This window comes from Mytilus californianus, unplaced genomic scaffold, assembly GCF_021869535.1.
Source record: "Mytilus californianus isolate M0D057914Y unplaced genomic scaffold, xbMytCali1.0.p SCAF_57, whole genome shotgun sequence".
NCBI classification, from domain to species: Eukaryota; Metazoa; Mollusca; class Bivalvia; order Mytilida; family Mytilidae; genus Mytilus; species Mytilus californianus.
In genome coordinates this window covers 150,130-173,022 of record NW_026262709.1, presented here as the reverse complement: position 1 = coordinate 173,022, position 22,893 = coordinate 150,130, and the positions used below count along the sequence as shown (strand labels likewise).

Below are 22,893 nucleotides of genomic sequence, written 5' to 3'. Positions count from 1 at the left end.
TAACAACAAATTAACTGTTACAGTAGATTTACGATTATGTGCACAAATTAAAAGTCTTCAAGTGAATGATTTTTGCCGCTAACGACGAGCGGGAAATATTTTACGCATACTACAAACCTATAAGTCGATGTAGTATTAAAAAAAACCATGATACTAGATTGAAATTTTGATATTCAAAATACTTTTGCAAAGAATGGGCAAAAGGGCAAAATGTTATGTTACAGAAAACTTCACTGGCGTCACGAATGAAACAACTGTCATGTAATCAGTACAACAATTACACCATCATTATTCTTGACATTCAGAGCAGTGCGCATGGCACAATGTGTGAATGTATGATGATATTTTTTCTCTAGTGGCATATTATTCGCCCAGTTCTGTCATATTGCAAATCAAGAACCTACAAACAATAAATGCCACCCGCTATAAATTTAGACTCGAAACACACGCAGTATATACAATAGTACAAACAATGATAGTGTGTTCTCAGATAAATAAGCATAATTTGTCGCTACAATACTGTGCCTGAGCTACCCGCATATCTCTTTGACAGAAACACGTCATAATAGTGGTATGTGTATACACATATATACTGTGTACGACAACCATGCCTAATTGTCCCAGAGTACTTTAGCAAGCAGTTCCCGAGCGATATAGACTAACTTGATTTTCTATGTGGTACCGCATGTTTAGAGTAGATCTTAGTAGGCACAGCCCGACGTGACACAGAGTTACTCACCTATCAAGATGAGAGGTATTCTTCGTAAGGCACCCTATCTTCTCTTTTGGGAACGATAATAATTTGGTCAAACTATATTAAAAAGGAGAGACGAAAGATACCAAGATACATTCAAACTCATAAGTCTAAAAAAATGACATATTCGCCATGGCAAAACATAACCCTAAACTAAACATGTAATGTAATGTTGCCTGCTGAAGTATCCATGATTTTTAGTTTCCCCAAAATTGAAGATGATGTGAGTGGTGAAGCCTTGTGTCTTGTGACACTATTTGATAGTTGCTCTACAAAAACATTACAATCTGTATATGAAACCTTTAGCCACAAAATTGAAATCAAATAGAACAGAAAAAACACAAAACTAGGACGAGTGACACAAAGGAATAACTGATTTATATAACATAGCGCACATGACAAAAAATCGGGAGAAATTAATAATTGAATGTTGCAGCATATTTTATCCTCTCCATTGCATGTCCAATTTAACATTATTAGATGAGGTGATTTATATCGTCTCAGTTTTGTATCGTTCTGTTCTCAATATCTGATGAACTAGACGCTCTAAAGAGCCTGTGTCGCTCACCTGCATCTTCAATAATGGTAATTTTTAAGTAAAAATCATCATTAAAGGGGAACAACTTTATCAAGAGTTAACCGGCCATTTCAGGTATGTTGACATACATGTATGTGTAGATCTTATCCTACCGATAATTATTCAATTCTAAAGTGTTTATCTTTCTATTACAGTTTTCAAGAAAAGAAGCAAAAAATGCCAAAAACAAAAAAAATGTAAAAAAATATTATTAAAGGACAATAACTCCAATGACGAGTCGACTTAAGATTTCGACCATATGGCTTATTTGTAGATCTTGTCTAACTGACCGTTTGTGCTATTTAAAGTTTCTATCTATCTTTCATGGTTTTCAAGATAATAGGCAAAAATGAAAAAAAGGGAAAAATCGTCATTAAAGTGCAATAACTTCAATAAGGAGTCGACTTACAATATTCTTCACGTTGACTTATTTGTAGATCTTGTCTTGTTGATCATTTTCATATCGTGAAATTTCACAATTTCACTCTATCTATTATAATTTTTAAGATACATGTATGAAGCAAAAACGCAAAAGAATTGGTAAGAATTGTCATTAAAGGGCAATAACTCTAATTAGGAGTTGTTTGACGATTTTGGTCAAGTTGACTTATTTGTTGAACTTTTCTTGACGATCATGTTTGCTCTCTATCTATTACAATTTTCGAAATTAAGGGGGTGGGGGAATGTAAAATTCGTACTTTAAGGGCAATAAACACTATAAAAAGTCGTCTGAGTTTTGACTAATATAGACATTGAATATAGAGCACAACATTCTGAACATTTTTGCTCCTGTAAGAATTTCTCTATTTATAGCGGTTTTCAAAATAATAAGCAAAACTTACATTTTAAACCATATCTTCTATTTGTAGCCATGTTGGCAATCTTGGTTGGCAGGCGGGGTCGTTGGACTCATTTGTTAAACTAAATACCCCAATGACGAGTGAAGCAAGTTTGATTAAATTTGGCCCAGTGGTTTCAGATTTTTGTAAAAGTTAACGGACGACGACGGACGACGGACACCAAGGGATGAGAAAAGCTCACTTGGCTTTTCACCCAGGTGAGCTAAAAAGTGAATAATTATTCCCTGTCGATATTTATCTGTTTTGCAGCCTTTTGAATTTCCAAAACGTGAAAACAAATCGATTCGCGATTCATGAAAAATGGCACAAGTATGATAGACAGTTTGATAAATATCGCATGATCATTCAATCGAGATTTTATAACATTATGGGGAGGGTTGGCGCCTTCAAACTAGTTTAACCCCGCCACATCCTGTATGTGCCTGTCCTAAGTCAGGAGCCTGTAATTCAGTGGTTGTCGTTTGTTGCTGTATAGCATATATGTTTTTCGTTCATTAATTTGTACATAAATCAGGCCGTTAGATTTCTCGTTTGAATTGTTTTACATTTGCCATTTCGGGGCCTTTGATAGCTGACTTTGCGATATAGGTTTAACTCATTATTGAAGGCCGTACAGTGACCTATATAGTTGTTAATTTCTGTGTCATTTGGTCTCTGGTGAAGAGTTGTCTCATTTGCAATCATACCAGATCTTCTTATAATTCAATTTGTATTTCTTAAAACATTATAGGTTTGTCTTTATATTTGTATTTGTCTGTATGAAAAAGAAATGCCAACATTTTATAATTTTAATAATGTATTACGTACTTTCAAGTTTAATCAAGTAAACAGGCCATCTAACTCTAGAATTACATAATGCAATGTAGAATGTTTCCTAACCGTTTCCTCACTGGCTCTTAATTTTTTGTTTTTTTATTTCTCATATATACCTTTATATAACACAAGGTATCCAAATCGCAGTTTTGAGAATGACCCACGGTCGCGATCTTTCGTTACATTTCGATTCCGCGGTTGTCTAGCCCACTGAAACTTGTTATGCCATACATCTACATTGAATTATATACAAAATGATGTACGACAGGCTTAGTCGGTTGTCGGATTCCTCCTTAGCAGGTCTTCAAAGTAGGTCCCATTGAAACTTGTTATTTCGTACATTTTCATTGAATTACCTACAACATGATGTATGACAGGCTTAGTCAGTTGTCAGAATCCTTCTTAGTAGGCCTTCCAAGTAGGTCATTCGTAAATCATTTCATATTCAGACGACAGCCAAACGGTTATGTTAAATTCGCAGTAAATATTCGACCCGGTTTCCGATAAGTCAATCTTATGCTAAAAATAAAAGTTTTGAACTTTCAAAATTTCCCACTTTGTAAATTCTAAGGAGTTATCTTAATTGTATATGTTACGTCCAGAGATAGTCTGAATGCCATTGATATAATAGGACAACTTGAGTCTAAAAAAAAACTCCTAACACATGAGGAGTACCTCAAATAACACTTATTAGATTTTTATTATCACAGTATCTTTTACAAATTTAATATATATAGATATAAGAAGATAATGGATGATAAGTTCTATTCATATAAAACTAACATGTTTTATGATTATTTTTTTTTATTATTATTCATCCACTTTGAATTTAACTCTGCCATTTGGCAATGAGAAAACAGAAATAAGCGTGTCATACATCATTTTGTTGATAATTCAATGTAAATTTACGACATAACACGTTTCAGGGGGATATCGACAATCGCAGAATCGAAATATAAAGAAAGTTCGCAACTAAGTGTCACTTCTAAAAAATGAGAGTTGGGTACCTTGTGTTATATTCAGGTATATATGAATTCATATTTTTAGAGACAAGTCCCTGTGCATTCCCTACACGCATGGTAAGTGTATACTGAAAAAAGGTAATCTTATTAAAATTCGTATACAAAGATATATGCAAACCATTTGCGTTTTCTGTTTTCGTACTTAATAAATACGTTGTCTATGATCTTTTAACTTCATATATATATATATATATAAACAACTCTAAATTGAAAACAACGTTCAAACCTATGATTGCGTTGGATAAAAACCGCAATTTTTATACGTGTGCATGCAAAACAAATTTCTTGGTAGAGGGGTCTAAATACAGCACAAACAACATTTTCCAAAAGACCAAAAATTGAAAAAGTGTATTTTAACAAAACGCATTTGACTAACAGGTCGAACAACTGATGTTCTTAAACCCTGCTGACTGCCATTGGTGATTGCCAAATAAATTGATCACTAGATGTAACATGGATCTTAATTATTAATTTAATACCAAACAGAAAACAATAAACTTGCGGAAAAGATGGTATATCGCAAACATGAGGTGCAAAAATTTGTACACCATATCCGGATTTCGACAATTAATGTCTCTTCAGTGATGTTAGGAATCGAAACGGTATTTGGAAGGCCATTTAATTCACCTCAATTTAGGATAGACTCTTGAATTTTAAAGAGTCGAAATAGGATGAACGGATCATATAAACCCGAAGGAAAATATAATACAAGCCCAAACGAAAAAATATATACAAGTCTAAATTGAAAACAATGTTCAAACCTATGATTACGTTGTTATATATGTAGAACTGGGAACCGTGATGGTACTCAGAACCGCGATGGTCACGCTGAAATGCGATGGGTTGACGCTGAAGTGCGTTTTTAATCACGCTGAAGTGCGATGGTGGCATTGTGATGCTATCTTGTTTGTAACTACGCCGAAGTGCGATGGTGGTTAGCTGAAGTGCGATGGATTACATAAACTATATTTTCGATGTCGATGCAAAAGTCAATTTGTTTGTTAAAAGCAGCTTTTCATGTTTCTTAAGTAAGTCATCAAGAATATTAACCCGTTTACATAAACACAGTCATGATAAATTTTTCCAGTCCTAATTGTAACGTTGAAGTTTACTTTGGACAAAAATAAGCCAACGTTCATACAATTATTCAAGACGCTACATACAAAGGTTATTTTCTATAAAAACCAGTGCTAATTTCAATGACTGAAAATGTGATAGCTGTTAAAAATGCAATATGATAAGGACCTTATAAACTTATCACCGTCAGTTGTTTTTACTGCAACTGGAGAAAATATGGAATGTTTTTGCATACTAGTATTCGACATTAATACAACTTGTAAACAGATTTTTAATACTACAGGAAAAGGGAAATAATTAGTACACAGGGGAAATTTAGATAATTTATATCCTTTTTCGAAATCTACAGAAGTTTCGTTTTTTTACGTACGATGGAGCTTGGAATTACATATGGGTCCGCAGAGAGACTTTCCGTATAATGATATTACGGTAAACGTGGAACTCATGAGAGCTGAGAGTTGAGATTACGTTAAGATAAACTGTTAGAGCAGAATAATGTCCCCATGCAGCAAACGATCTCTCATTTAGTATGAAACTGTAACTAATGACATTTATAGACCATCGCACTTCAGCGAACAGACCATCCAACTTCTGCGAAGACCATCGCACTTCAGCGTGACCATCGCACTTCAGCGTCCCCATCGCACCTCCGAATCCTACATATATATACATGAAATATATTACATAGATTAGTACGAATGTATACCAATAATACATGTTATAAGTTATTGGATCTAAACTTTCAGTTTATGAATTTCGTCCTATTCCTGATTGTACTTTTGACTGAAATTCACAGCGTGGTTTGAACAGCAGTAAACAACTGTTGCCTATGATTTTCCCCCAACCGTAAAAAAATATTTCTTTAAATATTGTTGAAATTTACACACTTAATTCATGTCTTTTTGGTTGGTAGCGTACGTGGTTGCCATTAGCCATCTTATGTATATTGAACCTCTGAGCAAATATTGTTCTTTGTCTTTCTCTAAAAAATAGAAATGCATTATACGTCATATGAAGCCTGTAATTTTGGCAATATGTCTTCACTGGTACCGCTGTTTCCAAGAAGCATAATTTTTACGAAAAAATGCAGTTATATTAAAAAAAAAAGAGTGGACATAGAATTGTTTTAGTTAGAAACACTGGTCATCATTTTGTACTGGTTGTCAAAATTAACCTAATAAATAAAAAAAAAATCAAAATTTCATATATCAAATACTTCTTGGAGAAGACTATAAAAAGGAGCCGTGAGGTACAAAGAGGAAATCTAAAATACATTAACTCGAAGAGGACTAACAATGTCATGGCAAACATCGAAAAACGACGAAATGACAAACAAGTCCACAATACACTACATAGAAAAAAATAACTAAATATATGGTGGAAGTGCTGTGTGTGATGTACAATGCGATAAATAATTATTATAATAAATGTTAGAGCTTTTTGTACGAGCAAATGCATTGCTTAATTTTATTTATAAAGATAAATATACCAGTGAATACAAAGGCATTATTTTATTTATTTGTACTTGCTTATTAACGCTGTTATGTTGTAAAGCATACGATTTCCCGCAAATGTGTCACAGAATATATTTGATTACCAAAACGTATTACGAATGTAATACAGAATTATTCCTGTTGTACAGGTAATTATTGCCTCGTATAAGATGAAAGAACAAGTCAGGAATGATGTATGTTCGAATTCGCAAACTTCAATAACTGTTTTCAAAAGTTTATTTATTTAAAATTCATATAGAGAGATGGTGTTTAAAGTCTTCATGTAGACCTACTTGATGACAACTGTTCATTTCAATAACAATTCTTGAATGAATTTAGCTAAATATATGTAATTGATATGCACTGCGTGTCAAAAAATATCTATTAATATTTTAAATAATAAAGCAGTATCTTACAATTTTTAACACGACAGCTTAATAAATAGAGATAGATCTGATTGATCTTAGCAGGGATCATGTTTTACTTTATTGACGTCTTTAATCATGTTCTTTCTAACTAGGAAGTTTTCAATAACACTAACGTAGTTTTAACAGTTTGAATGGAAGTGTAAACACCGATGGGATATCTTGGTTATTTAGATACATATTCTTTTTTACTTCCGCAATTTTCACCTGCATCACTTGCACAAAAGTTACGTAATATGTATTACATGTGCATCGCGTTAATGTATCTGCTCGTGCATCAAAATGTATTTGACCATCTTAAAATTTGGCATGACTAGTATTTAAAGATACGGATGAGGGGGTTTTCAAATGATAAATTTGAACTTGCATTAATAGATACATTTTCCTCTTCCATTCGGTAATTGCTAAATTTTTAGTAATGTTACAATGCTTCAATACTGGCAACATTCGTTCTGCGCTTACATGATTACTTTTATTTGTCGACTGCTATCACAACGTCATTTATTCCAGTATTCTATCACCGTAATTCATTCTAGTATTTATCCATCATAATTTGACCAAAAAATAAATAATATATACTTAAGACATACACGGATTGTTGGTTCTGTGAGACACCAGTAAACATTGATTTTGTGAATACTGTCAAATACTTTCATTGCATTACAATTTTTATCTTTACAGATAAGGCCATACATATGATATGTGTATGCCTGACTGCCCCAAGAGAACAATGAACCAACTTAAGACATTCAAATCTTGTATATAGTATGTCTTGTACTTCCTGGTCCACAGTGGATATAATGTGATGTTGTTGTTAATGCAATAAAGGTAAGTTTATTTTTCTTTATTTCATGTAATACTTTTAAAAAACAGACCGTGGAACCCATACATACTGTTCAAAGCAAATTATAGATGGTTGGAGAAAAAACTTGTACAAAAGGATTCGTTTTAAGGTGGCTAGGGCGTCTTAATTAAAATTGATAGATTTTTTTGATAACTTGTCAAAGTGAAGTTTTTATCATACTTTTTTCAAAAATATATTAAAAAGTATGGGTCACCGGACTTTTTTTCACGCTACAGGTTGTGCAATATTGTCAGATTTTGTATAGATTATGCATGGAAAATCAAATTTTGTGTGATAAAAAAAAAACGTACTATCAGAACTTTAGGATAAAATGTGAGAAGATTGCTCTTATAACATGCTTTCAGATAAGAAAAAGAATAAATGGGGTAACCGAACTTGTTTTCTTGCTACATATCAAAAAAGGTAAATTCATAACACTTTCTATTATAAAAATTACTTTATCTGAGTTATCTCCCCTTATTTGGCAAAGTTGAAAAAAATCTAATCAAACACAAACAAGGTGTTTTTGAGAAATTACAACTGTAACTATGATAAAACACACAATTTTCTATATTTATATCAAACGTATTTTACATAAATTACATACAACTCTCAAAATTTGCACATTTCATCAAATATCTAGACCAAAGTTATCTGCTTCTTCAAAATCCAAGATGGAGGGAAACACCCGAGCCACCTTAAATCATCATTATATTGGGAATAATTAAGATTATTGAGTATTTCTGTGTTGATGTCTACGTAAGATGCATATGTACTTATTACATAGTCGATTAATTCTGTGGCTATTTGTTATCAATATCTTTTTATCTTGTTAAATTTTTGCATATTCTACAACTGTGTCGAGTGAAATACACCGTTGTTTCATTTATCAAATTTTCAAACTCAAACAAAAAATCATTTTACTATACTATCTATTTAAAGTGTACCATGACCATTTGAAAAAAAAAGGTCAATCTTAGCAGATAATGACAGTTCCATGAATAACTATATGCACTTTAGGTTTCTACAGTATGTAGATCATTAATCATAAGACATGTAAATAAACATGATGTCCCAAAGCGTAATTGTTTATAGAACATGACATATCTTTTTTAATTATTATTCTCCAAAATAAGAAGAAGAAAAAAGTCTTTTTAGCAAAACAAAACAAGAATGTGTCCATAGTACACGGATGCCCCACTCGCACTATTATTCTCTATGTTCAGTGGACCGTGAAATTGGGGTAAAAACTCTAATTTGGCGTTGAAATTAAAAAGATCATATCATAGGGAATATGTGTACTAAGTTTCAAGTTGATTGGACTTCAACTTCATCAAAAACTACCTTGACCAAAAAACTTTAACCTACCTTGACCAAAAACTTTTATCTGAAGCAGGACAGACGGACGAACGGACGGACGGACGGACGAACGAACGAACAGACGCACAGACCGAAAAACATAATGCCCCTCTTCTATCGTAGGTGGGGCATGAAAATGTTATCGTAAATAGTCATGTCCATATTTTATTTCAGATACTTTTGATATAAATAAGAAGATGTGGTGTGAGTGCCAATGAGACAACTCTCCATCCAAGTCACAATGGTTTAAAAATTAACAATTATAGGTCAAAGTACGGCCTTTAACACAGAGCCTTGTGCACCGAAAACAAGCTATAAAGGACCCCAGAATGACTAGTGTAAAATAATTCAAACAGGAAAACCAACGGTCTAATCTATATAAAAAAACGAGAAACAAGAAAAACCTATGAATCACACCAACAAACGACAACCACTGAACAACAGGCTCCTGACTTAGGACAGGTGAATAAAAATGCAGCGGGATTAAACGTTTAAACAGGCGCCAACCTTTACCCTAACCTGAGACAGTAGTGTAACATTACAACATTACAACATAAAAAGACACTCTATAAAATATCAATTGAAATTGCTTAACTCGATCAAAATGACATTCAAACAAAAACAAGTAAAAATACACTGAACGAATAATTTTGATTTAATACAAATACAAATACAATATCAAAACTTTATTTTGGTAAAGGGGCCTTGAGTGCCGAGTGATCTAAGTATTTCATCTACATCAACAGCGATCTCTACTCTAGTTTATATATAGTTTGTCAACTTGACTGCTAGACTGAGTGTTTTATTTTTACGAAGATCGGTGGATCTCTCCGGCCAGTACTCTGGCTTCTTCCACCATTATACTAGACAGGCAGCCATGATATAGCCGAGTGGGCTAAAAATGGCTTTATACTGGATTTCAAGTCAGTGGTTACAAAGCCCCCAAGGGTGACTGGGGAATAGAAATAAGGTCATCAAAGGTCTTCTTCCGACCGGCAGTAAAACCCTTGTTAAAGTGGGGCGTCCGTTTGGCTGTGCGTGATGTATCAAGTACGCAGTCACGTCCGGTCAGAATGGGAACGTTAAATCCGATGCCTCGTATGAAGAGAATGCCACTCTCTTTGCACGTTAAGAACCCTTGTAACAACTCTTTGAGAGGTCCGTAGGTGGCCTGTTGCAAAGCAAAATTTCTGTCCCTATCCAATATATCCTCAGTTTCCAGTGGCAGTCGAAAGTTCCCGACCTTCATCCCGGACGGCCCCTATTACAAGACCTACCCTGTTGTATTTATTGTTAATTTGTTCTCGTCCTGAACATGCATGAAATATTTGCCACTGGACGTTAAGCAACCAACAATCAATCAATACAAAGCTATTTGTCGAAATCAATATTACTACGAATTAACAATAATCAACTATGCCGCTCTTTGATGTTAAACAACAATGTCATAAACAATATTCCATTGTCATGTCAGAACTTAAAACTTTATTCGAAATAATGCTGATTGGACACTAATGTTTGTCACGCCTTCACAAATTGACGTTTTGTCTATGGTCGTGAGTAGTTTACATGTAAACGCGATCTGTTAAGTTTGTTCTTGGAATAAAACCACTAATTCATAGCCTCATTGCTTTCTATGCTAAATTCTGCAATTTCAAGGATCAATAGCTTCTTTGTCTTAAGTTCAAATTAAGTGGCAGTCATTTCATGTCAAAACTATACCTTATCCTGACATGTGATGAAAAACACAACATATCTATAATTGCACATAAGAGCGCACTGGTTCCCGGAAATTTGGTAGTACAAAAACAGATACTTCTGATCTGAACAACAGGCCAAATGTTCCCTCCTATTATAATTTCATAATTTATTTTACAGTTCTACAGTCTACGGCTCTGCAGTAATCACAAGTCCTTAAGCTTTCAGTTGATACCAAGATTACCAAAATATTTTACTTATTGAAAACGTTACAGCTATGCGTAGGAACTTTTTTGTTTAAAATATGTACTACTTTCTTGTATGTTCTTTCTGACCCGGCCCGAATTAGTGGTTTTATACCTCTTGTGTTGTTATTGTAAGAAGCCAACGGGAATGTATCTAAACATTTGACTAAAAAGGAAATTGTTATTATTATTTTATTTTTGTTCGCAAAGTGAATTATATGGTGAAAGAGCCGGCTTAGCCTTTTAAACACATACAGTCAATCCCTTTGTTTGCAAGCGTATGTTGATTGTATGGCTATACACTGTATACATGCACCTATTACAAACGTGTTGAAAAAATATTTAATGATGTTATGACTCTTTGGTATTAAAACTTATGGAGTTTTCGATATCTTCTAATTGTAAATTTGTTACTGAAAACAAAACATAGAGTTATGCTTTTAGTTTACTTAAGGTTTTCCAGTCACAGTTCGAGTGAGAGCTCGAGTTTCTATTCAAGTTTGAGTCCCATTTCGAGTAAGAATTCAAGTTAATTTTCGAGTAAGAATTCGAGTTATTAATTTGAGTTGGTAATTCCAAATATTTCAGTCACAGATAACGGATTTTAACACAAAGAGGGTAAAGAATCTAGACGAAAATACTCAAGGGGGTTCCGAATTAAAAAAAAATACAGATAATAAAAAAATAAAGAAACACAAATTTTCGAAATATAAGTGGAATGACTCCCCCCCTCCCTGGATCCACCCGCTATTTTTGCTTTATCAATTACATAAAAGAGTAATATTCATTCTTCATTTAAAATATATATTTCTAGTATAAATCGAACTCTTACCCGACCTCGGTGGTTAGTCGCATTTTAGTTACGAATTAACGAACAACATTCATTTGTATTTTCTAATTGATAAGTTAAAAGAATATATTTAATGTTTAGCAGAAGTGAATTAAGGATTTTTGATTCCAATTCTTTAAATACATTATATTCAAGGAATGTGTGGTCAACTGTAAGGCTGCCAGTTTATTTAATTGCTTCCGATTAAAACAGAATGTCTGAAATGTGTTAAGTTATATTCATTATATTGATAATTTAGAAATTTATATGATTACAAAACTCCTTTCAGATGATCTCAAAGCTGCAACTACGTGTATTTTTAATTATAGTAGCGACACTTTTTAAGCCAGTAACAGCACAGAGTAAGTATATACAAAATATTATCTTTTACAATTGTAACATGTATCTGTTATGAATTGAAAATATAATTCTGAACTTGATTGATCAAAATGTACGTGTGTGGTTAAAGGATACAAGGCAGTTGCAAAGACATATGACAGGTGAGGAATCACATTGAAGGCTATTACCGTTATACTATAAGATAAATACTATACAATTATTGACTGGTTACAATCTATAAGGGGAATAGCAAGTCTGCTGTTCATAAGATGCCAAGTTTTGTTCAACAGAAAGCCGAGGGCAATAGTTGGTTTCGGATCATTTATTTAAGTGTAATATAATGCCGAACAACTTTTTTCAAACATTAATAAAATTTCAGGAAACAATAACAGACTCCTTGTTATTATTAAGAGAAACATATACAATACAGATAAACATTTTGGTTTCTTCCCTTAGATAAAGGGTCTCCTTGTTCAATCCTTCATGAAATTGTAAACAAAACTTGGATTGAAGCGCTTTCGTAATCAAGCGTTAGCATCTGGAGCAATGTTTCTTAAAATATTTATTTTGTATTTTAATACAGATATATATGGTGTTCTACGATGATCATAGTCCTTCACCTTTCATTTTATATCTTAATTACTAAACTATATTCTACATAATTTGATATTTACACCTATGCGTAGGAACTATTTTGTTTTAAATATGTACTACGTTCCAGTATGTTCTTTTTGACCAGGCCCAAATTAGTGGTGTCACATCTTACAAAGCCTACCCGAATTATTTCAGTTTGCAAATAATTCCGATTAAACCAGTGCAAGGGGCCGTCTAAAACTTTCTTGCTCCATGTTAAAGGCATCACCGTGACTTTGAGATGAAGAACAACAATTAAAGCGCTGTTCCTTTGCTTTGTGTGTGTGTTTTTTTTTGCTGTGCATTTACGGATTTTGATGAATACACCATATCCTTTATTTTTTAATATATATACATTTACTTTCTCTTTTTGATAGTTGTTACTTAGATAAAGTCTGGCGTTGCGTATTGAAGACGTTAATATCCATGTCAAATTTTCATAGAATTTTCAAAACTTTACCAGAAGCTTCATCATGATACAAAATTATACTGAAGATTTGTTTCTTACATTACACTTAACTGTATTGACTGGGATGTTTTTTTAGGAGTTTAAATTTTGATACATTCTAGGTTTTTATAAACTGTATTAGAATTTTAGTAAACTTTTACAGAATCTTCTCATAATCAAGAGATAAATTTAAGGGTAAATATTTTCCATTTCTATGTATTTAAGCATCAAATGTAATCGATATTTTTAAAGTCAACGTAAGTTCAATTCTGTTGTTAAAGATTCTTAAGCTGGAACAACTTTGTTGAACCTTCTGATAGCAAGATTAAATAGTTTTGATATATTTACAGGTAAAAGTGTTTTGACAACCAACTTTGCAAAAAAGTAGGGTTCCTAAAACTCCTTTAATATATCTAAGACTATTATTTTTGTCGATGTGTGTCTTTCTTTAATCCGCTTTGGCTGTATTCTCCATCATTTTCTTAATTTGCAAATATTGACTCATTTTGTTGTATAGATATATTATTGCAGATTCTGTTCATTTTTAATATTTTAAATTCATGGTATACATTAGGAAATAAGTTGACATTTTAGTTTGATTTCAACGCGAAATGAATTTGGGTTTAACACTTTAGCTTCAATATTTATAAGTTCACTATTTAATCTTAAGCAATAATTCTAATTCATCTTTACATGTATATTCTCATAATTATAATAAAATGTTGGCTTCAACAAATATAAATACAAAACGGTGTAAGGTATACGACAAGGAAATAGCAACCCAACGACAAAAATTACCCAAACGACACCCAACCAGGAACAAACAAAGGCCTTATTATTTCATTTTTTTTTAATTTTACGTGTTCTTAAAAAGATCAATCAGTAGTTTGTGAAATACCGATTGTTAATTATGATTCGGATTGCATTCTTAGAAATCAACTTTGCAAATAAAATGCAACATAGTACGTAAGTCTTTTCTTACTTAACTCCGGTTGTTATGTTTGAAAGTGAGGAAAAAACAGACACACATAACGAATACGAGGTGCTGAAAGGTGTTTTGAAATATGATGTTTTCCTTTGGTTGTAGATATACCATAATTTCTTACAATTATATAGAAAAATGTGGAATATTTGGAAGTTTGTGCCGTTTAATAAAGTCGCCAGTGTCTTGATTTTTTAAACAAATCTTAAGTATTCCCCAATCAACATCTGAATTCATTTGTACAAAGTCTTACAATATTATAGTCTTTAAATGTAATGGCATGAATGATCCGCTTCGATGACTGTATACAATTTATGTGAACCAAACTATTTGATAAAAAAGTACAGTAAAGCCTCAAATATCAGCAGAGGAACTATAATTAAGAACTGAAATGACAATGTGTCATGAGATAAAAACCGTATATATTACGTTAATAATTTAACACACTGGAAGTATCCATTAAAATAAATTGAGAGTGACTAGTTAAGTATAAATGTAACAAAGTTATGCAACTTTATACAACAAGTACTAAAATAAAAATTAAAAAGAAAGTACCCTGGTAATATTTCACCTCTTTTTACAGTCAATCTTGCTTTACATGGAACAGTAGCACAAGCAACAACATATACAGACGCCGGTTTTTCATACAATGCAAACTTGGCAATAGAAGGGCCTGCGAATAATAATTGGGAAGATGGATGTTCATCTACAGGTTATCAACCGATGACATGGTGGGGTCTATTTCTTCCCAGACTAGCCTACGTTACAAATGTTAGGAGTTATTACCGGAAAGATGGTAAGTCCTGAATTAACAAGCTGTTAGTTTTCCCAAACCATTATATCCACCAAAATTTTATATTTTTTTTCATCAAACACCTAGACAATAAATTAATTCATTAATGTTGGAAACCAAGCGTCTGTTGTCATCTGTCGTCGTAGTTGCTTATCGTCATGCAACGTCATTGTAGTCGTCTGTTAATTTTTACAAGCATCTTCTCTTCTGAAACTACTGTGCCAATTGAAGCAAAACTTGGTCACAATCTTACTTGGGGTATCTAGATTACAACCTGTGTCCGATGATTCTGCCTGCCAATCAAAATGGCCATCAAGACATAAGGGTAAGATGCAAAAGAGAAGCGAAAGATACCAAAGGGATATTCAAACTCATTAGTCGAAAATAAACTGAAAACGCCATGGCTAAAAAAGAAAAAGACCAACAGACAAACATTAGAAAAACAAAACACAACATAGAAAAATGAAATTTTGAGCAACACGAACCCCACCAAAAACTGGGGGTGATCTCAGGTGCTCCGGAAGGGTAAGCAAATCCTGTTCCACATGTGGCACCCATCGTGTTGCTCATGTTAGTACAAACCAGGTAATAAGTCTCATTCGGTAGGTTAAATTCGGGAAAAAGGGGACGGGATTGTAGTCACGACATTTGGAAATATCCGTTTTCATCAGTGAAACAGATATTTCATAACGGTCAACCAACTTTTGATGGCGTCCGTAAAATTTACGAAAGAATGATTTCAGTTTCACCACTTTGAACTCTTGGTTTGATAGCTTTCCTGTAAGCAGCAACCCTCTATCAAGAAAATCATGAAAAGAAATACAATCTCTGGAATATCGTATCAACAGGGAGATATATACTCCTTATGCAGGCGCTGCTGGAATGTTGCTACATAGAAATGAACAGTTCACAATTGGGAAGATGAAATCATCTTTTTTGTCGTTAAGTTTCGTTTTCAACCGACCCTCATGGTCAATTTCTAGATGTAAGTCAATATATGAGGCAGACTTAACTGTATCTGTTGTATCCTTTATCTCAAATTCGATGGGATAGATGCGCTCAACATAATCACCAAATTTTGAATTATTTAGTGAAAGAACATCATCTTTATAGCGGAACGTAAAGTTAAAGGATACTGCTAATTTCTTTTATTTCTTCCTAAGAAGTTCCTATATGAAGTCAGCCTCATATGAATAAAGGAACAAGTCCACAAGAAGAGGGGTACAGTTTGTTCCCATGGGAATGCCGATTGTTAGTTGAAAAACACTCCCTCCAAACGAATCAAATATGTTGTCAATCAAGAAATCAAGTATCATTATAATGTCAGTTTCAGAGAATGTTTTTTCGAATCAGATTGATTTTTTACAAAGTAGGATTTATCCCTCCCGAAGACAAGATACTTGTATCTACGTTGGTCAATCTTTTTTATGAAACGAAGCAAGACTAACTCTTTCAATTTGTCTTTTAGTTTGGAATGAAGAATACTTGTGTAAAGTGTAGAAAAGTCAAATATTTTAATACTATAATCAAAAAATGAAAGAGTCTTAAATTGTATGTACTCTTAAAGATTTTTGGAATTTTTTAGTATCCACTTCTGAGTCACTTCACCTCTAGAATAGGTAGTTTTACAATAACTTTGAAACCCGGCTTTGATTGATGATCAATTTAATGTTAATAATTTAAGAATGAGATTTCGTTGAGCACTTGTAAGACCCAGCAGTATACCGTTGTTTGTAAGGACACTTATGTAGTTTAGGTATCCAAACAGTGATGGAAGATCCAGTTCTTCATCTTTGGTTGAAATTCCAAAGGAACATAGAACAGACCTGTGATTATCCAGGAGTTCCTCTTTGGTAAGTGTCGTGGGGGTATATGTTTAGTTTCCAAGTGAATTGTCACTACCTAATTAATTTATCAAGCAGTTAATGTAATGTGATTTACACACAAAACCGATGTTGTTTGGGGCTTTATCTGCGGGGACAACAACTTATTTGTATTAGAGGTAGGACAAGTGTTTTGCAACATTTGGGTCTCTAAAGATTGATGTAGCATGGGCATTCATAGACTCATTCAGTTTCTTAATTCTGATTTGTATCAACGACCTCACAGCCTTAATTCATTCAGAAAAAGTATCTACGTCTTCTTTCACGCGTTTAACCCATTGCCTGACATAATCCTCGACTGAATCCATCAGTTTTTGAAGTTGTGTTACCAATTAATGGATTTAGGCTCATGCTATTTCTAGCCTTTGGATAACACATCGCGCAGAGAAGTGTTATTGACAATGTTTAGGTCACCAGTAATAACGTTGCAAGCTGGATTATATATGAATGAGGAAATAGCACAGATGCAATCAGGGGGTTTAGACTTGAAGTCGTCAATATTGAGATCCTGCAACACGTGTTTGTAATTGAAATTTTAGTTGCAATTGGTTTGGTATAGGTATAAGAAATGATAGGTACAGACTGATCTTTAAAATAGGGAGGTATTTTCGAGTGAACTGATTTATGATGAAGAATATTGCCCAAGTTGATGGCATCGATACCTTTGTTGACAAAGGAAAGTGTAAGAAAGGATCTGTTTTCCATATGTATAGGTATGACAAATGATAGGTACAGACTGATCTTTAAAGATAGGGAGGTATTTTTGATTGCACTGATTTATGATGAAGGATATTGCCCAAGTTGATGGCATCGATACCTTTGTTGGCAAAGAAAAGTTTAAGAAAGGATCTGTTTCCTTTTCATCTTTTCCAGTGCGAACTGGTTTGAAAAGTTAAGACTTGCAATATCCGAAATGATAGCTGTAAGTTTTTTATTGGTTTGAATGAGGGTTTGTAACAGTGGTTTCCAAAAATAAGTTGTACAGAGAATAACGTTATGAAAGGGGTAATGCATAAAGCTTCGTGCGAATGTGATGATTACCTAACGGTTTTTGTAATGGCAGGAGGTCATTAATAGAGATATCATGGAGTGTAGGTGATGTAAAATGACGATTACCATGACTGCGTCTACGTCGAGGAGTATAGCTGAAAATGTTTGTATCGTCTACTATTTTGAAAACTGTTGTATATTGGAAAAATCAGACGGTACAGAAAGGATGAGAATGTCAAAACTTACATACTGTCAGACGACCATCATAAGAGTTATAGATATTAAATAACGAATTGTTACGTTTTTTGCGATGATGGTTATTATCTGGAAAACTATAAAAGATAAAAAGAAACTGCACATAGCAAAATGATGAACAAGACAAGATCACAAATACGTTGAATTATTGAAATTTTCAGTTTACTCCCTACAAGAGTTACTGCTCTTCAATTACGATGTTATATATCTTTTATTTTTTTGAAACAATAGTTGATAGAAACAAACTGACATAAATGGATCAACAGGACGTAAATTCACAAATAAATCAGATTGTTGACATCGCCTTTCTATTCCTTATAGGATTTATTGTCATTGCATGACGTTTTTAACCCATTTTCGAGGTTTTAAGCGGAAACTATAGTGAATAAAACGGAATCAGTTTTAAAAAATATTTCAACCGGACAAAATCTACATATAATTCAGCATCGTCGAATCACAAGTCGACATTTTAACCAATATTTGTTGTTGTTTCCCCCATCCCTACCCCCCCCCCCCCCCCCCCCCCTCGGAAACTAGCAAAATGGCAAATCAATCAAGTTGTTGTTGTAATATGTGTGGCTGACTGTTGAAACTGTTGATCCAGTGTCAAGAAGACTCTTAACTGTTTTACCATGTAATATAACCTCAGTTTCTGTAGGGCTTCCAAATAATCCTGGTGGTACTTGTGTTGTGGGACCTGTCGTAGTTGACTCACATAAGCCTAATGGTGGTCCTGACCCATAGACTTCTTGTAGTTTAAATTCTTCTTTCCATCTAGTATTGCTGTACAACCAATCTTATAGTGTCCTGGTAATCCACATCTAAAGCATTTCTTTTCTTCCTTGTGTTGATAATCAGAAGGAGCTTGTGGAGTAGATGACTCATGATATCCCTGTTGCTGTCCTTGTCCTCCTCCTCTGTTGTACTGTCCTTGGTTTCTGTTGAAATATCCTCTATTGTTCCTATAACCTCGACCTCTACCTGATCCTCTTCCTCTAAAATCTGTTTCCCATCTATCCATCCTGGTAGTAAGTTGATTAATCAATCCTCTAAATTCATTCATCTGTGATTCCTGCATTGTGGTATCAGAAATTGCAGTTGCTTTGTCTGGTTGTGGCTTATGAGCTGATAACTTCCTCTCCTCATGATCTGTTTCTATCTGTCTAAGTACAACTCTGAGCTCATCAAAATCCTTTATCGTGTCAAACTTGTGGCCTGATATATCCTTTAATTCTGTCTTCAAACCAGTCCATAGCATAGAATGTAGCATGCCATTTCTTTCTTTTTGTTGTACTAATCCTCTATCTACTGCTCGACCAATGATGTTTTCCAATCTACAACTCCATTTAGTAACTGTCTCAGTATCATCTTGTCTGGCTCGGTAAAATTGAGCAAGTAAATCTTCCTTTTTCTCCACAGCTCCATATATACTGTCAAGCTTGTGCAAGATATCTGGTATGCTGGCTTTTGCTCCAAGGTGCATGGCAACCATTCCTGCATCTCCTTTCAGTGATCGTCTAACAGCATAATTGACGTTCTCTTGGTCGTACAATTTATCAGCCATCAACCCAGTAACTTCATATCTCCAAAGTTCATAGCTGGTTTCACCTTTGGTGTTGTTTCCAGAGAAGTTGGATATCCTGGGTGGATCTCTGTACTTTGTATGTTTGGATGGTTCATCTTTCACTTTAGCTTTAGCCTCCTCACCTTTTGCAGCCAAACATTTCATCATCCATTCTTTGATATCTTCTGGGTGTTCTCCCACCTCTTTCTTCAATAATTTCAACAGAGCAATATCTTCAGGTGCAATTGCTTCTGGTTCCGCCATGTTGATATGTGTTTCACTTATAAGTGATTTATAAATAAAAATATAGAAATAATCAAACTTAAATATAAAATACCACTTTACCACAGTAGGACAAGAACTCAAATTGTTTAACTCATCATTAAACTCCTTATAGGAGTCATTGAACTTGAATGATGATTTTAACCAAAGGTATATTTTGATGGAAACTATAGTAGATAGAGAGAAAGTAATAAACGCAAAACAAGATCAGCAGGACAAGATATAAACAATTAGTCAAAATCGCTATTCAGTCGACTCTTTATATGAGTAATTGCTGTTAAATGATGTTTTTTTACTAATATCTGTGAAGTTGGTTTTTTTTTAGCCAAGACAATATTAGACAGAGAGAAACTGTAAAGAACAACAAAGATAAACAGGACACGATCTAAAAAAAAAGGTTTATGACCGTAATCGTCAGTAGATTTCTTAAATGAGTGAATGTCCTTGAATGATACGTTCACCAATTTTGGCGTGTGTTTGTTTATGGACACTTCGTGGTTAGAGCAAATGGTACATGACAAAAACGACCAGCAAAATAAGATCAAACTTGACCCGAATCATCAGTTGACTCCTGAAAGTAAAATATGCCCCTGAACCCATAAAACTATCGGAACAAATCTTATATCTTTGCATTAGTTTTATTAAAAACAAAAATTCAAGTTGAGCGAATAATGCTTGTTGCAGATGCTATTTTTTTTTTTTAAATTTAAGCATACATTTAAAACAATGATATCAATTGGAATGAACATGGTCTGTAATTGATTTGTACAGCTAGTGAGAGCAAAGTCGAGACTCCATTTGTTTTTAAAAGATATTCAATATGGTACAGGCAATACATGCCCCCAAAATGTTGTTCGTATCTCACCTGCATTTGGCGATAAGGTAAACAATCATAAAAAGATCAAGCTAGAATCCTATTGTATATAAAATTAAAATAATTTTACACAATTTGTTTTCCTATACCATTAAAAAAACCCTAGTGATAGATGTTCTATAGGCAAATGATATTCCTTAGTACAAAATAAATGAAAACCAAGGAAGTATTAGAACCGAAACAGCTGAAAAGCTATATGACAAAGAGGGACCTAAGATTAAAAGCTAAATCCATCTAAAGACAACTGTGTCTGAGGGCGTTTAAACCTTATTTTTTTTATAATTTCTAATTAAAAAATTTATAAAGGAAAAATTTAAGAAATGTTTATTGTAAATCAAGTGTACTGACAACTTAAAATTGCTTTTTTTACTATGTAATAAACATATCTTTATTTCTAACAATTATTTGACAAGGAATAGAGAAGAAGCATTTGTAAAAATTTACTATGAAATATAAAACCATTTAAAGATAATTTACATACAAAATAGGGATGGATTTACCCTGAACTACCTGTATGTTTACTTATGATTTTCATCATTTAGCAAACTTGAATAATTTATACTTTTTGTTGTTGATAACCTCATTAATTTATACTTGTATCTTATTTTGTGTGGTATAGCTATATGTTAGTGTATTATTTGTTTGGTCTTGTTTAAAAAAAATGTATATTCTTTGATATATATAAAAGTCTTAAGATGTGCGCGACAGTACTAATATAAGAGGTAATATACGAATATGGTGTCATTAAATCGTGCTGACAAATATTTCGGCTGACGAAATAGCCTTCGTTAGTGTCAATGATTTAAACAATACTAGCTGTTTGTGTAAAATAGCTTCGTAATACAGGTAAATTTTGAATCCAAAATCTTGAGTCTCATCGAACAAAACAAAATTCAACACTCTATTTACATGATTAACGTGGCTGCGTATTTCTGCATCTGAAATTGGCAAAATGCAGTAGTTTGTATCTAAATATATATAAAATAATAGAAGAGCCTCTCTTTCAAACTGCTAGTATGTCCTGTTGATGCCGTTTGAATGAAGTACATCTGTGAAGTTGGTTTATCCAGAAGCTTTCCCGAACCTCTACTTTGGCATCACTCCAGTAAATGGTCTGTTCAATCACTAGGACTTTCATGCGGTTCAAGTCATCAAGTGTATCATCCCACTGTCTGAAATGCTGGCTAACTGGAAGAACATGGAGAAGTGGCTGTTTAGAGATGTCACTTCTGTGCCATTGAGGCGTTTGTGGAAAGGCTGCATTGACTCACAATACAAAATATCCTAGTTATTACTGTTGAAGAGTGATGTATATGTAGGCAGCATATGCAGCGTTTGTCACCACATGAACGACATTCGTCAGAAGAAAGTCTCGGCTCAGAAACGTCAACCCACGTCAGCAGGTTCCGCAGACTATTGGGTTGCCGAAAAGCTTTCATGGGGCGGGGGAGGGGGGAGTGGGGCTCGGGATTATTTTCAACTTATTTTCAGTTCTCACAAATGACACCGAATCTGTTTTGTAGAGTGGTAAGTAAGAGCACATGGAGTCTTTTTTTTCATCTTTGCATTCTAGCAGTTTGTTCCTTGGGACATTTTCCGCTTTCTGAAAAGTTTTTTGGACAGTTTTGTGTTTATATCCCCTTCTCTTCAAGGGGGTTTCAAGTTGACTCAATCGGTTTTTAGTTTGTTTATGAAAAAAGTTTGATGGAGTGCCTGGCTATACGCTGGATTGCTCTTAGTATATTGAACACGATAGCAACTTTTTGGGTCTGTAGTTAGTCCCCACTTTGGTTTTATCATGTATATCTATTATATAGTCATTTTATAAAATTTACTGTTTGCAAAATTATAAAT

The 22,893-nt window shown here is 33.6% G+C and overlaps 1 long non-coding RNA gene across 1 annotated transcript in view; it reads left to right on the top strand.

The window, feature by feature from the left end:
- The first annotated feature begins 7,780 nt into the window (after positions 1–7,780).
- The window catches only part of LOC127703945 (uncharacterized), a 32,403-nt gene continuing 17,290 nt past the window's right edge, over positions 7,781–22,893 (top strand). Inside the window, exons 1-3 of the long non-coding RNA XR_007983137.1 lie at positions 7,781–7,849; positions 12,286–12,358; positions 14,982–15,194. This is a non-coding gene — a long non-coding RNA (uncharacterized LOC127703945). The remainder of the gene's footprint in view (positions 7,850–12,285; positions 12,359–14,981; positions 15,195–22,893) is intronic.